Below are 17,788 nucleotides of genomic sequence, written 5' to 3'. Positions count from 1 at the left end.
GTTCCAGAGTCAACCATTTTGAATAATATTGCATGAGTTCCTTGTTTTTCAATGCAGCATAGTATTCCATAGTGTGAATATACCGCAGCTTCTATATCCATTTGTTTGTTGATGGGATGAAAGTAGATTTGATATCTTGGAACTGGGGTGAAAGAGAAGAGTACTGAATATCCATGGACTGTCAAAAGAACACACAGGTATATCTTGGAGAAGGTACATTCAGAGTAGTCATTGGAGGCAAAGATGATAAAGCGTTGCCTCACACACTTTGAGCATGTTGCTAAGAGAGGCTATCACCGGAGAGGGACATCATGCTTGAAAAGGTAAAGGGATAGCAAAAGAAAGGAAGACCCTCAACCAGGTGGATTGCAGCAATTAGCTCAAGTGGCTGACACATATTCTTAGAGGATACAATCCAATCGATGACAGACCTAAATTGAAGTTAGAATAATGTTTAATTATTTAATTAAAAGGATTTATTTAATGAATTCAATTATTTATGTAATTAGAAGAATTCATTTTAGTTATTACAATATTTAGTGAATAGAGATTTTAGTGTTGAAATCATTTAAAGGGTCAAAATTCAGCAAGCATAGAACAGTAATACCTTCTGAAGACAAAGCAAGTACTAGTAGATGATTTGTTAGAAGAGTAAAAATTTTAACAAAGAAATAACATTCCCATTGTCAAAGTTTGGTGTGAACATGTCTTTAATTTTTCTATTTTCAAAATATAACCATAAAGGCATAGAAGATTTTAAATGTGCATACTTTTGAAAGCAATGTAAATAATAGGTAAAATGGAAGGGGTAATATTAGATATTAAGGCAACGCCCTAATGAACTACTCCAGAAGTTTTAAATTGTTAAAATGTTCCAGCAGAGTTTTTCTGAGGTCTTTAAGCTATATATAAACTTTGATTGCTATGGAAATGGAAGAAATATGAGTGGATAATTTCTACATCCTATAAGCAGCATTTCAGTAAAGTGTTGTGGTAAAAAAATCTACAACTGCAATAGCATTTCTAGGTTCTAGTCCCAAATTTGTATTCACTAGGTAATCTTAAGTAATTTCATTCTAATCTCAACTCTTATTGCCAAGAAGTTGAAATTGACACATAGGTGTTCCTGAAGCAGGTTTTTAGAGAATGTAAGTCACAAGGGAGGGGACTGTGGGTTTTTTCCTGTGGGGCTGCTGTTGTATTTAAACTGCCCGCCTTTGGGTTGGCAGTATAGGTCCTTACCACTGGACCACCAGTGCTCCTCCTTCAGTAATTACTGCTGCTGTTATGCACCACCAAGTTGGAACCAACTCATAGCTGATCCTTCAGTGGGTTGTTCAGTGGGCTGTGAATTGCCCAGGAGGAGATTGCCTATCTTTCTCCTATACTTAAATAATTGTCTAGTAAAGTTTTGATATATTAATTTAAAGAAAAGGATAAAGGATCCTTGAAAACAAAGCCCAGTTTTTTGAAAAATGAGATTTCCAGGTATCAAAAATATATAACAGATTGTAATATGCAACAAACTCACATTCTGGTGCTAACCTTTCATTATATCTATCTTCTTAGCCCACTGCACTTCTGATCTCATCAGTTTGTGAATGAAAAGACTAATCTAATAAGAATATTTACTGCATTTGTTGAAACATTCAAAATTGTTAGAAAATATGAGCTAAATTTACTTTCCTTTTTCCTTGCTGAATGTTTGGAGATCTTTCTAAAAAGCCATTTTGGCTATATTTATATGAGGGGTTTATAATGTGTCCCAAACTGTTTTACACAAAAACAAATAAAATTATTATAGGTGCAATCTCTTTCTTCTGTAAATTATTTATATAGGAAATAATGATCAACATATACAAAAGAAATGTTAACATCAGGAAAAAAACGTTCAAAACACTCAACTCAATATTTTAAAATGTGACTTACATGGGTGTTACCATTCAAAGAGATGAAATCCAAGATAAATCTTTAAAATTAGGATATGTAATATTCCTCTACTCTAATGGCCTAGTGGTATTCTTACCACTGCTGCAGTCTCAAAGGCAGGAGGCTCAAATTCACCAGCTGCTACACATGAGAAGGATTTGCAATCTACTCGCATGTGATTAACTGCCTCTAAAAACCTTCTTGAGGGTCAGCTACGGGTCAGTTCTGACTTGATGGCACACAACAACAACAGTGGAAAGGAAGTACATTGCCAATTCAAAAGCACACTGAATTCACCTGCTACTCTGTGGAAGAAAGATGGCCAATCTTCTCCCATGGATTGAAATGCTTCTAAAAACTCACTGGAGGCTCAGTTATGGGTCACTTCCAAATCAACAAATAACTGGTGGTTTAGTGGTAAGGAATTATGCTGCCAACCCAAAGGTACCCTTTTTGAATCTACCAGCTGCTCCACAGAAGAAAGAAGGGCAGTCTCTTCCTGTGGGATTTACTGCCTCTGAAAACCCACTGGAGGGTCAGCTATGAGTCAGTTCCAACTAGACAGCTTTCAACAAATGTGGATTTATAATCTACAACATCTGTGTAAGGAGATACTTGATTATTAAACATAAACAAAGGACTCATTTTTGAGGTTGGGGAATTAATCACAACCCCAGGTAAATGCTAGAAGGCAGCCTCTCATTTTTCCATTTCCAGAGAAAGCACGGGAAGACATCACACTTTCCAACATAACTAAAGTTTGGGGCTTGTCCCTGCATGGCCATAAAAATTCTAGGAAGGGTAGAGAGACTCATTCCCTTCAGAAATAACTACACTGATTCTACAAGTGAATAGGCCATTAAGATCCAAGTATTAGTGTGAGAAATTTCATCTTTCTAAAATGGCTATCTAGAATCTGTCTCACAAAGCTGCCATTAAGTTAGATTCTCAGTAATGATGATGCCATTCTCAATAAAAACAAAACAAAACAAAAAAACAAAAAAAACCCTGCTGAGTCCTGTACCATCCACATGACAGATTGCAGATTGAACCATTGTGGTCCCTAGGGACTTTCTCCTAATTTATTGGGGGGGGGGGGAATAAAAAGGTAAAGCTTGTGAGGATGGCCCAGGATAGGGCAAGGTCTCGATGTGTTCTTTATGGAGTTGTATTTATGACTAGACAGCATCTAACAGCCACAAGAACACAATTTATTTTGCTGTTACCATTGACAATAAAAACAGCAAAATATATACAAATACAACAATTTCTACAAGCATAATTCAGTCACCCTAGCAAAGGAGCCATGCTAATCTCCTCCGTATCATTCCAATTTTAGTATATGTGCTGCCGAAGCGAGCACGCACATTTGTGAAGCATTCCACATTTTTAAGAAAGCAGGATACAGTAAGGTAGAGTGCTGTTGTACATGGGGTCACTGTGATTTGCAAGTGACTCGACAGCACATAACAACAACAACATAATTCAGTGCACTGATTACATTTTTTGAGCTGTATATCCATTTCCCCCCTTTTCGGTGTCATTTACATTAAATAATGACCCCTAAGTTTTCTATGGCTTAGTGGTAAGGAGTTGTGGCTGCCTAGTTAGAATTCTTCAATGACGTTTGTGTGATTTACTGTCTCTGAAAAGCTACCAGAGGGTCCCTATGAGTCCATTCCAATGCCACAATAGACAACAACAGCAGCATTGTCCATTTGACCCCAAAGGAATAGACATTGAATGAGAAAAGCGTCCAAGGCAGACTTCTTTACTAATAAACAAGGATTTTCTTGGATAATTTAAGAAAGAAAATCCCTAAGCCTTTCTTCTAGAGTTCCTTTGGGTGAACTCAAACCGCGAAACATTCATTTAGCAGCTCAGTGAGCCAACTGTTTGCATTATCTAGAGACATCTGCCATCATAAATACACATTAATTTAGATAGTGCTTCCTAATGGCTCATCAAATACTGTCTTGAAATTTCTAGCCTATCCCAAAGTGAACCAATTGCAAAAACTGTAATTGGACTCAACAGAGAGATTTGAAAACACAGAAGAGGCATCCATCTCAAACATATCTCTATGGGTTAACTACTTACTACCTAAGAAAAATGAGAATATTAATATCCATAATCCTAAAGCTTAATTTTCCTAATAATAATCCAAATGGAACTTAAAATTAGATTGTGTCCTTGAAATTAAAAGTTGCATTGTGTTGTGAAAGTAAACTGTAAGGATGCTGATTAAAATAATTGTGACTAGTATTTATTGCAAATTCCTTGAATAGCTCATACTTTTTTGTTTACTTTCTTTTTATCTATTATCTAATTTAATTCTCACAAAATTTTTATTAGGAAGGAAGTACTGTCTCAAATTTAAATATAGAGAAATGAGACTCTGAAATTGAGTATGCACTTTTTTTAACAAGTAGCCAGTTGCAGACTCAGGATTTGAACTCATGTCTCTGTAAGGCCAAAGGTCATTTTCTTTCCATTATGCATGCTATCTTTCAGGCTGTGCTGTCTCACTGTCTGGAGATGCTTTAATGTGCTCAGGTATACCAGGAAGATGACTGAGTTGACAGTTTTATTGCATGTATGTACATTAACATCAACCAATACTTATTCGTTAGTCCCATGAAGTCAATGGACATTTTGTAAGCAGATGGACTACATATCCCAGGAAAAAATCAATGAGTGTTTGAGTAAGCAAGTGAATTATGAAGAGCATTATATGTACTTTTTCTTGGAAGTAAAGAGAAAGCTACAGTGTTAATAAAATAGGTCCAATGCTAATGACTTAGAGTTCCCCCAAAGTAGAAATCAATCTGCCAATAAGTTAGGCAGCTATTTCTCATGTCATAAACATATTTCCCAAAGGAGTTTCTAAATTTTGACATTCAAAATATGAAATCCTGTTCATGGCTCTTTACTTTCAAATTCAAGGCCAGTTTACCTTTTGATCTCTTCTTATTTACTATTCACTTTCAACGTAAGACTTGCTTTGCCTTGAACATTCTTCATGTTACTACACATGTTCTTTTCTTTGAGTTTTATTACTTTTCTTGTTGTTGTTGTTGAGGCTACACCTGGTGAAAACAAGAACAATTCAATAGGATAGTTTTCACATGTAATTTTCAGTGACATTGATTACATTCTTTGAATTCTGTAACTTTTCCTTTTTCCTTTTTGAGTTGTTCTTCCTTCACTAACATAAACTCATTGCCCCCTAAGGTTCATGTCTTTTAAATTGTATTGCCTATTTGATCCTATACTTTTGGTTTACAGTTTAAAGATTACCTCAAGACAATAGTTTCAGGGCTTCATGTACCCTCCTTGACTCCAGGAAGCCTAGTATCTATGAAAATTTGAAACTGTAAGTCTGCATTTCCTTCTATGATTAGGATTCTTTTACGGAAATTTGGATCAAAATGTTCAGCGCTGAGAGTCAAATACCAACCAGTTTTTCTGGTCCAATGGCAAAGGAAGCAATTGTTCATGGAGCTACTTAGCTGCACATACCTTATATTCCTTCTTCTCCTGATTGTCCTCGTCTTCTGTTTCAGACGAATAAAGATAAGTTGTTATACCTTGGATAGCAAGCTTTTCAGCTCCCAGGCACCATACATTGAACTAGGTGGCAGAACAGAAGTACTAAACAATAGGACAAGTAATTGGGCTATCCCAGAAACCATGACACTGAACCTCCAAAATCAAGTAACTAAATCTTCTATGGTATTTCATTCTACATAATAAACTATTCTTTTTTTTTCATTTCCATTCATTCATTGTTTCACTTTTCTCCCTTCCCCCATTCCCAGCACACTCCTTTCTTCAAAAAGTAAAAGAAAAATTATTTCATTGTTTTACAATCCCCCCCCCCTCCGCCAAGGTTCACTCCACTATGCAGCCCTCATTCTGGACTCCTGTCATGACAATAATACCTAACCATATATCCCTTTAAACAGTTTTCTCCCTCATCTGTTTTAGGGCAGTATACATTATTTTCCCATCTTTCTGTATCCCCCCTACCCCAATGTCAGTCCTGTTTTACAACAGTGGCACTATGAAGTATTTGTCCCTGTGTGACTGAGATATTTCACTCAGCATAATGTTCTCCAAGGTCACCCATTTTGAATAATATTTCATGAATTCCTTGTTTTTCAATGCAGCGTAGTATTCCATTGTGTGAATATACCACAGCTTCTCTATCCATTTGTTTGTTGATGGGCACTTAGGTTGTTTCCAACTCCTTGCTATTGTGAACAAAGCCACAATAAACATGGGTGTGCATATATCTGCTTGTAGATGAGGGAGTCATTAAAATATATCTATTATACAACTTTTACAAATTCAGCTTACACAGATGTACATCTAATTGTTAACAATGAAAATGAGATTCCAATCTTTCCCATAAAGACTATATTTCCTTCAACATCAACCTTTTTTCCACTTTCTCTTCCTCTTAGTCATCACTGTAAACCATGTTCTCTATACATTTCCCCATTTTTATCTTCTTTATGTGTATGAGGCCATACAATATTTGTTCTTTTGTGATTATTTCACTCAGCATAGGTTTTTTCGGCTCTATCCATATTGTAGAATGTGTTAAGGTTTCAGTCTTATGTCACACAATATTATGGGGTGTGTGTATGTGTAAACACTCATGCAAATTTTGTTTATCTAAATTTCTGTTAATCAACAACTTGTTTTTACCTTTTGGATATTTTGAAAAGTACTGCAAAGAACATTGGTGAACGAGTACTTTCCAGTTTTGGGGGTACATACCTAGGGATGAAATTGCTGGGTCAGATGGTAGTTCTATTTTTAGTTTTATTGAGAAGATACCACGCTATTTTTCACAGTGGTCATGCTATTTTGTATTCTCACTAGTATTGGCTAGTGGTTCCAGTTTGCCCACATTTTCATGAACATTTTTAACTTTGTGTTTTATTATCTCAATCATCCTAATGGTAGTGAAATCATAATTCATTAAGGTTGTTTTGGTTTTTGATGGTACAGGATCATGAAGGATTGTTTCTTCTTTTGTTGATTTTCTTAAAAGCTAGTTTCATACAATCATTTATATACATTGTGCTTCATTCCTATACATTGTGTTTTGTATAATAATCAACACATACTGTGTTTTATAGAATTACTTAATTTTATTCAATGCCTTTCTCATCAATCTCCATTGCATCTTGCCTATCCTTTCCCCTTACTACCATGCATCTCCATCAAGATTTTGTTCTATACATAGGGGTGCTGTGACTCAAAGTCAGTACAGTCACCTAACAGCAACAATGGCTCATGGCTATGAACATCCTTTTATGTGTTTGCTGCTCATTTGAATGTCCTGTTTTGTGCAATGTCTACTCAAGCTCTTTGTTCATTTTAGGGCTGGGTTATTCATCTTTTTGTTGGTAAGTTGTCTGAATTTTACACATAGTTCAGTTATTAGATTCTTATTGAACATATGATTTCTGAAGATGTTCTCCCAGTCAGTAGTAGTATGTCTTTTCACTTTTTTGGTAAAGTCTTTTGATTAACAGAAGCTTTAAATTTTTATGAGTTCCTACACACATTTTCTTAACAGATTCCTCTTCCTGTCTGGAAGATCTTGCATTGATCTTACTTTTTTTATTTTTTTTTTACTTTTTTCCTTACTTTTTTCTTTATCATGTCTGTCAAATCTTCATTATACTCAGTTTCCAGTATCTGAAATTCTGATTTTTGCCCAAAGCCTCACCAATTAATTAGACATAAAACCACTGTAGTCGCTCTGTGCAAGTCATCTTTTTTTATATAGACAGTCCTTGCCTTACGCATGAGTTCCATTTCTAAGTGTGACTTTAAGTACAATTTCTACTTCAATCTGATGCGTTAGATCCTGTTCATAGCTAATGCCAGGCAGTTAAATGTTTGTCTTAGCATATACTATATAGCGAACTTTTCTATACATAAAAAATTAAACATTCCTAGGTATATGATAACATCTTTGACATCATAATAATAAAGGTTTGATGTGTATAAAAATAATATCCACTGTTATTAAGAGTTAGTGTTTTTAACGGTGGTTGGTGTGCAGTGTCAGGCTGCACATTCACAATCTGAGTGCGACCTCATAGCCAAAATCTTTAGAAGTGGTCAAATGTATTCTATTTACAGACAAAAGTTAGTCTAGCAACTGGATTGCATTTTACATGGATATTTAAATTACTACTTGAGTGATACAATTTTTTTTTTGCTATTCTAAAAATTCTTAAGGGAGATCTGGTGGCAAGAAGTTGTGCTACAATCCTGAAGGCATTTGGTTCGAGGCCACCAGATACTCCATCGGAGAACAGGCAGTCTCCTCTGGTGCGCTTAACTGTCTCTGAAAACCGGCCAGAGGGTCGGCTATGGGTCAGTTTTGACTTCATGGTACACAACAGCAGCAACAACAAAAAAATTCTTAATACAAAAGAAGGAAAGAAATGTCATTGTTTATGACAACATCCAAGATTTTTTTTTTAAATTTTGTTACATTTCTTTAGTCGTAAGCAAGCGCTCGCACACACACACACAAGCACACACACACTGCTTTTTAAACTAAACTCCCTATCTTAGTATCCTTTAGTCTTTCTTTCCATTAAAATTAGACACTCCCCCTCCCCCTAGAATTGGATGCATTCAGCTCTAAGATATTAAAAAGCAAGTAAGCTGTAGGAGAGATTTAACTATTAAATGTCTGGTGAAATACTGACCTATAAAAGCTGAGAAGTATTTCTATTTCTGGGCTTGGTTACAAAGGCATCCTACCTAAAGGGGCTTGTATGAAACTTCTCACTTTTTGCCTTTATCCCAGGTGAATCTTCCTGTATTTCGAACTACTTTTTCTTCTTAATTTAGAGCTACTTAATATTTTAAGAACCTAGGAAAAAATAATAATATTAAATTTAAAAATAAGACATGGCATTATAAAATAATACATCTAGCTTCATGATTTCTAGATTAAATTATAGATCTAAGAAAGTATTTTATGTTCATGTAATGTTGTAAATGCCCTCTGTGAGTTCTCTCCCCTGCCTGTGGGCCCCTGTTAGCTTCATGTAAGATGAAAGTTTTTGTTCATCTTGTACTGTCTAGGTATCTAGATGTTAATTGGTTTTTAAACCAGCTCAACTAATTAAAACCTCATCAGTCTTTATCTATTGAACATACATTGTCTGATATTTTAGGTACCCGATTTAAGAATTCTAGTATTATGATTTAACCCATTAGAAAGAATTTCTAGACAATTGTTAAAAATATCACTTTCTAAATCTATTAAAAATACTATTAAATCATTTTATTATTTCTTCCCATTTTAGAGATTTCTCAAGGTAGGGTTTTTGTTTGTTGTTGGTGAGTGTTTTGTTTTTCTAATCACTCTTTCAAAAATCTTCACCACTTCCCCTCAACTCAACAACAACAAAAAAGACCGAGAAGGGGGGAAAAATGAAAATGCAGCACTCATAGGAGAAGCAGTTTTACAGTCTTAATGATTATTTTTGTCACGGTCTCCCTGTTACGAAGTATGTCCTTAACACTTCAAGGTAAAATAAGTCATTGCTATCAACTGCAAATCACTTGAAAGGAGGTGTACATCCTTTTACAGAGTCACTGGAGGATTTGCACTGCCAGGAAGGTGTGACCTTTGGGTTAGAACAACTCTTTAGTCTACACAACCAGAACTCCCAAAGCTCAGCACATATCATTATGAGTTCAAAATTAAAGACTAAACTTACTGCCGTCAAGCCAGTACCGGATCTAGTAGAGTCTCTAGTAGTTTGTGGAAGCTATAAACTTCAACGGAAGGTGGAAGTGGGCCAAGATGAGAGAGACTACCTATCTTTCTCCCTCACAAGAGACACAGTTGACACAGCCTTTTGGGTAGCCATGCCATCAGAGCTCTTTTTTAAAAAGGTCATTCATTGTTGCACATTTTCCTCTCTCTTCTTCCTCTCCCCCTTCCCTTCCCCTTGTCCACTTTCAGTGTATCTCTTGTTCAGATTGTTAAGAAGTCCTTTATTAGTTAAACTCATTGCTGTTGAGTTAGAATGAACTCATAGCCAAAGCTCTGTTAGGTAAATTGCTTGGGGGAAGATTGCCCATCTTTCTCCCAAGGAGCCACTGGTAGATTCAAACCTTCAGAGACACTTGGTCTAGGTGTTAGCAGTGCACCTCCCTACAAACTATACCCCCAGAGTTCCCATCTTTCCTTATTAACTTGTTGTAAATAAGTAATCAACTGCCTTTGAAAACCTGCTGGAGGGTCAGCTCTGGCTCAGTTCTGACTTGAGTGCACACAAACCAACAACTAATGAGTAAGTAATGTCCTTCATAACATTAAAACCCTTACCCAAATAAGCAGGAGAGCTTACTTATGGATTCAAGGCTTTCATGTGTGCTTAAGATGCAAACTCTTTCACTCTGCCAACATATGATTCCTTCTTGCTATGTATGAATCTCCATGCCTAGGAGAACAGCATTTCCTTCAGTTTACACATTTTCTTTTCCTTGCACCATCTACAAGAGATCAGCTGCTAGGCAAATTAAATCTCGACTTTAAGTATATTCCTATCTCTGAGGTATAAAGTTCTCAGGTGAAGAAAAAGAAACTAAAGAACAAGTCCCACAGAGGACAAGCTGAGGAGTTGAACAGCTACTGGAATGGTGAAACTCTCTAGGCAAAGGGGGTTTAGAGGACAATTTTGAGGTGTCAGAACAATCAAGACACCAAAATATCTTAAACTGCACACATTCTCCGTCAGAGCAGGTAGTGCCAGCAAGAAGTCTGTGTTTTATTGAAATCTAAACTAATTCCCCTTGTTTTATGCTACTGAATGGTTCATTTGCTTTTGGACCCCCAGGGGGTAAAGGGGAGGGAAACAAATTAAGTCCAAACTGCAAAGACGTATTAAGACTACACAAGGTGTGTCTAGTTTTCTTAGTGTTATGTGATATCTTAGCAGGAAAAAAAAATTGTTGGGAATTCCACTCTGAATGACTGCATAACAACTCACAGATGATTAAGTCAAGCTTTGAAACATGCAATATAAATACAAGAAAAACCAAACTTAATGTGTGATAGCATAAACTAATCATTGTGACATTTCCCTGGAAATTGTATTGGCACCAGAGTGAAAAGTAGATTAAAACCTCCAAGAACAATAAAGACATTTCTCTGTAAATCATTAAGTTTATGACTTAATGGAGAAAGCAGACTTTATTGTTAAAGACTTAATATGCTTTGATTATGTATGTGGCCCTCCATAACAACTACCACATAAGAGTTCCGAAGAGGGACTCCTTATCTTTCCTAGAGAAAAAAAGCAGTATTTATGACTTTTGCAGTGTGCAACTATGTTAGTTATCTAGTGCTACTATAACAGCTATGTCACAATGAGTGGATTTAACAAACAAATTTTCCCTCCTTATACTTTTGTTATCTAAGTCTCAAATCAGAGCACCAGCTTGAGATGGAGTCATTCTTTCTCAGCAAAGACAAAATACTGATTCTGGAGGAAGGCATTTGTCTCTCCAGCTTCTGCTTGCCGGTTCCTGGGATATCCCCACTTGGCTTGGCATGTATCTTCCACCAGCTCTGCTCATTCCATAGCTTGATTAAAATCTCAGAAGAAATTGAGTCAAGACCAACTCTGCATCCTGTCTCATTAACATAACAAAGGCAAACCATTCCGAAAAAGAATTATAATAATCACAAGGCATTGGTGTTGGATTTACAACACATATTTGGGGGGAGAGGGAGGCTTTCATAATTCAATTCATCATAGCAACATACAAAAAGAAACCATACTTTCCCTTAATCCTTGTCTCTAAAACTTTATATAGTTATAAATTGGGAAATCTCAAGCACAAAACTTTATATCTGCTAAACATACAATGATTTAGTGGACTTGTGACCATGGCAGGTTTTCTGGTTGCTTTTTTTTTTTATTTTTTGAGTTGTTTTTTTTTTCTTTTGCTTTTCCTGGCAGCAAATAATAGAAAAATAATAGGAAATCCATATCTGTAAAGCTAAAGAATAGCTCCCAGTCATTTGTGGTATCATTAGCAATACTGTGATGTCCCTTAAGGACATAACACATAAATGTTCTCATGTCACTTACAATTGTGTCAAGGAGAAAACCAGAATGAACTTGCAAAGTCATGTACTAGCTCAATTTTGGAAAGAAGAAAAAAAAATCTTCCTTTGAAGGAAACAAAATCAATCCTTATTTCAAATTAAATTTGGACTATTCTGTGAAGCTCCAATTCACAGCTCCAATAACAATCAGTACTTATGGACTTAAGGTGCAGGCAAATAATGTTTCATTTAAAAGAAATTGAATGAGGATTACTGACAAGGAAAGTTGTGATGCTATTTTGTCATTAGTTAAAGTTAAATCATGCCATTATTGGCTCAGTCTTGAACATCTCAATCCTCTCTCTTTCACTCTCTCTCTCTCTCTCCTTTAAGTGTACCAGAGCCCTTTACGTAGTTTGATTGTTTCTTCATATTATTAAAAACTTGTCATGCAAATGTATCATAAGTGTAGCCTGAAGACGTCTGTCTCATGCAAAATTTAGCTTAGATTCCCCTGGCATGAAATACTTTGTTATGCACAAACCTTCTGTTTGGTTTGCTGACATTCTTCTTAGTAGGCTCTCATGGTGATTCATTATCTTGTGATATAGATTTCCAAGTATCATCTTTGTATTGATTTTTATTTCTTTAATAACCACTCCACAGAAGATGGCTCCACTGGTGTCATTGATCGCATCAAAAATTCAAGGCTTACAGAAATACTAGAGGGCTAATTGGTAGCAGAACATTTCAGACTTAATCTTAATGCAGTCTTAATCTTCTGCATTAAACCTACCTGAAAGTTTCCTCTTGGAGTCATCAAGGGGAAGTTTCGTTTTTAGTGGAAAAACACCTGGTGAGAGTATACAAGAGCGTTTTTACAAATGGACTGCACACTTGAAAATGTCACGGAACAAACATCTAGAAATGAAGAACAATCCTTTCAGCTGGCTCTACCTTCCTGGAATTCTCACTTTCCCTTTCCCTGTTGTTGTGTAGAGTTGGGACTAACTCATAGCTTACCCTCCAGCTGGTTTTCTGAGGCCATAAATTACACTGGAGGAGATTGCCCATCCTTCTCCCACAGAGTAGCTGGTAATTTCAAACCATGTGCTTTTGGGACTGCAGCACAGCTTCTTACCTTTAGGCCACCAGAACTCCCTTCTCTTGCCTTTGACATCACTGTATCACATTTGCTTCTATGTGAAGAAAGAGGAATTGTCAAAAGTCTCGACCACTCTATATCATGTGCTACCTCGGGATTTGATCATTTTCCATTTACAAACCAGAGAGGACTCTGCTGCAAGAGATACAGACTATCATGTCTCTGCGTGTTATTGAAACAACAAATTTAAGATTGTCAGTGTAATGTCAGAAAACCTACAGACTCTACTGGCTTTGTCTCTCTCTCTCTCTCACTGGCTCCCTCTGAATTTTATGACCTGGCCTGCCATACTCTGCACCTGGTGGTACAAATGGTTAACCTGTTCAGCTGGCAACTGAAAGGTTGGAAGTTCAAGTCCACCTAGGTGTGTCTCTGAAGAAAGCCCTGACAATCACCTTTAAAAAAAATCAGCTACTATATATAACCCAAGGGATGGTAGTTCTATATTACACACATGAGGCATTAACTCAATGGCAAATGGACTTTATTCTCACAGAAAAACTTCCTACCTTCTAGTACTTGATTTATAGAACAATCAGGTCTGCTGTTAACCTGAAATTCTAACTGAAGGGAAAAGCAGGTACGACCAGGTCCATAGGGATTATGCTGCTAACGTAATGGCAGTGCTTTTCTAGCTGTTTAAATTAACTAGCAGCAGTTCCATAAGAGGAAAATGTGACCATTTATAGCCTTCTGAAAAACCAGTATGATATGAGTCAGTTTCAGTTCAACAGCATTTAATTTGGTTGGGTTTTTGTTTGTTTGTTTTCATTTCCCTACAAACCTTAAAAATGATAATATAATCATAAAGTGAAGCTGTGTGTGTGTATCAACTCTGGAGAACACTCTGGTACCAACCTTACAGAATCTTCCTTTCAAAAGCTCTTTGTTTGAAAGTGGGGAGTAAAACACAAACACAACAGATAACGAGTTAGGAGACAGGATTCACAAGGATTAATTATGTGGGCTTTGAAGTTGACCAGATCCAGATTTGATTCCATCTCTGATATTATAGTATATGGGAAGACTTTGCTTTTTTGGAGTAAGTGCAGTTACTCGCTTCTTCCTAAAGAGTATAAAATGTGACAAAACATTCAATGCCTAGTACTGGGCTTATTGCCTGTCCTACAGAGATGTATTGTGTTCTTTCAGAATTGTGGTGCTGGAGGAGAGTATTGAACATTGCATGAGCTGCCAAGAAAACTAACAGATCTTTCCCGGAAAGAGTGAAATCAAGCAGCTCCTTGGAGGCAAGGATTTTGAGACTCCATCTCATATATTTTGGGCATGTGCCCAGGAGGGACCAGTCTTTGGAGAAGGACATAATGCTTGGAAAGGTTGAAGAACTGCACAGGAGAGGAAGACCCCAGATGAGATGGATTGACACAATAATTTGGGTAATGAGGGTTGGTGTGTCAATGATAGTGAGATTGTCTCAGGATAGAGCAGAGGTCAGTGCCATTGTGAATAGGGTCACTATGAGTCTTAGTCAACTTGATGACACATAACAAGACTATAAAGTGCTAATGAATTGTTAAAAGTTGATCCTGACTCATAGAAACCCTATGTGTATGTAACATAGAACAATTGTGTTCCATAGCGAATTAAATTACTAATGTTTCAAAAGTAGATAACAAGGTCTTTCTTCAGAGGCACCTTGGGGTGGACTTAGACCTTCAATCTTTCAGTTAGCATTTGAGCACATTAAACATTTGTACGACCAAGAGACTGGCTTAGGACTGGCTTAGGACAGGGCAGGGTTCAGAGCTGCTTTTTATAAGGTTGTTACCAGTTGCAGTCAACTCGACAGCACATAGCAACAATAACAACAACAACAACCCAGAAACAGAGTAGGACATCTTCTGGTGTATTACATACACCCTCCCCATGACTTGATTGTGACTCATAATTGCCCTCCATTGAATTTCCTATGCTGTGAATCTTTATGAGGAAGTGAGGTGCGGTGCGGGGTGGGAAATTGCTAATCTTCCTCCCTTGGAGCACCTGGTGGATTCAAATCAGTGACCTTTCATTTTACAGCTCAGCATAACACACACCATGAAATCTCCATCAGTGTTCTAGAAGACCATAAAGAAAGAAATAGTGTTTTTATTTGTTTACTTTTTGCTTTTTTTGGAGGAGTTTAAATATTTTAGAGGGGTTAGAACAGGGGAGGGTTTATGGATGTTTTGTTTTGTTTTGTTAGAGTTTAGAACAAAGACCTAAACCATACATGCTAGTTGAGCATTGTTATACATACAACATCAACTACTGAGAAATATGTGGAACTTTGAAAGCACTTAGGATTAAAGATTTTAAGATAATTGGGAAGAAGAAAAACCTGATCAAGATTGGAAGTTACAGTGAAGTGTTAGAAAAGACATAGTTTTTTCTGTTGGTTCATAATTTATTTTGGGGTTTTTTTTTTAATCCTAGCAAATGGTATGTAAATCTTGGGATTGAAGCAACTCTCACTAACATTTTATAATTGCAAATACAATGTTTGCAATTTTAAAAGTGAGATTCAATAGACCTATAAATGAATAACAAATACACGAAGAAGGTTTGTGTGCAATTAATTTAACTGTCAATCCACTGTTGGGATTTATTGCTGAAATCATTTTTAATGTGTTGTAATGTAGGTGTAGATTTCAGACACTTTTCCTAGGACATTGTATTTAAAGAAAATCCATATGGTTATGTTATACAATTTCTTTTCTTTTTCTGCTCAAACCATTCAAGCTCCTGTTACATACCTGTTTTCTTCACAAAATTTAACCATATTTTTAGCTAATAAAAACAGATTTGGTTATGAAAGCTTAGCTTGTTCTTCATCAGGTTTCTCCTTCCCTAATAAGGATATAGTTTTCAACCCAGGAGAGCAAAACATTCTCAAGTGATTACATGATAGACTTTTGACTTCATCATTGCCTGCGTACATTCAGAACTAACCTCCCATAAATAATTCCTGATTTTACTGCTATCTCTCAGAGACCTCATCCTCTCTCTTCCCTTATTCATCCTTTTCCCTTTTCCTCTCCCATGCCCTCCACCCCTTATATCCCTTTCTTACTATTTTTGGGTCTTTTTTATAAGCTTGTAGCACATTCTCTTCTTCATATTTTCCTCACTCTTCTTTCCCTGTGATCTCCTTCATCACGGTATTTACTCAACAGAAGCCCAATGCACAGAGTTTATAAGTTTGATTCTAATTTGATTTCTCTGTTTTGAAATTGTATATACCACCAGGGGTCCCCGGTATAGTGCTACATTAATGTTCGACCTGCTAAAATATGGAGGTCTACTCTCACCAAGATGGATTGACTCAGTGACTGTAACAATGGCTTTGATCCGGAGGATGGTGCAGGGTAATGGAAGGTTCTCATTTGGTGCTCTTAAGGTCTCTAGAGTCTTAGTCGACTCAAGGGCACCTAACAACAACATAGAAAGAAGAATGACGTGAAAGGGAGCAAAAATTCTTCCAAATTCAGACACTGGGAAGCCTAATAAGGAAAGCTTCCCCTGTGCTTGCTGCTGTTATTGTTACATGCCGTAGAGTCAAATGTTACTCATCGTGACCCTGTGCACAACAGCCCTAAACCCTTTTCTATGCTGTGCCAATCGTACTGTCTCCAACACACCCACCCAATTACCCCAGTGACAGAATAAATCCATCTCATCAAGGATCTTCCTCTCCTGTGCTTTCCCGCCTCCCTCCCAAGCATGATGTCCCTCTCCAAGGACTGAACCCTCCTTGCAACATATCCAAAGTGTGTCAGATGAAGCTTCAGAATCCTTGCCTCCAAGGAGCAGCCTGGTTTCACCCTCTCTAGGTTGAACCTCTGTGCTTGGCAGGGGGCACGAAATTCTAACCTTTGCCTCCTTTCCTTCCTTCTGTAAAACAGAAACTACTAAAGATTTCCATAACCATCAGTATGTTGTTGTTGTTATGTGCCATCAAGTTGCCTGCAACTTATAGTGACTCCTATGTACAAGTTATGTGACCTGTTGTATCCTGAGCCAATCTCATTGTCTCCGACAGACCTAATCCCATTGGACAATCAATGAATCAACCCATCTCATCTTGGTTCTTGCTCTCCTGCACTGTCCCTCCACTCTTCGAAGTATGATGTCCCTTTCCAAAGGCTTGTCCCTCCCAGCCACGTGCCCAAAGCAGGTGAGATAGAGCCTCAAAATCCTTGCTTCCAGGGAGTAGCCTGGTTTCATTCTCTCCAGGACAGCAGGACAGCCTGTTTATTCTCCTGGCAGTCCATGGTATCTTCAAGACTCTTCTTTAGCACCACAACTCAGACATTGATTCTTCATCTATCATCCTTAGTTACCGTTCAGCTCTCAGATGGATAGTAAGTAATTGTAAAGACCATGGCCTAGATCAAGTGCATCTTAGTCTCCCGAGTGACATCGTTGCTCTTCAGTACTCTAGAGAAATCCTTGACAGCAGGCCCCCCAGTGCAATTTGTCTTTTGATTTTCTGACTGCTGGTGCCAAGATTGTTGATTGTGGATCCAAGGAAACTGAAGTTATCAACAACCTCAATTTCTTTTCTGTCCATAGTGAAGCTA

The sequence above is a fragment of the Elephantulus edwardii genome, unplaced genomic scaffold, assembly GCF_000299155.1.
Source record: "Elephantulus edwardii isolate Elephantulus edwardi_28Jun2011 unplaced genomic scaffold, EleEdw1.0 scaffold00069, whole genome shotgun sequence".
In the NCBI taxonomy this organism is placed as follows: domain Eukaryota; kingdom Metazoa; phylum Chordata; class Mammalia; order Macroscelidea; family Macroscelididae; genus Elephantulus; species Elephantulus edwardii.
The sequence above is the reverse complement of the archived record's forward strand: the minus strand, read 5'-3'. Positions refer to the sequence as shown.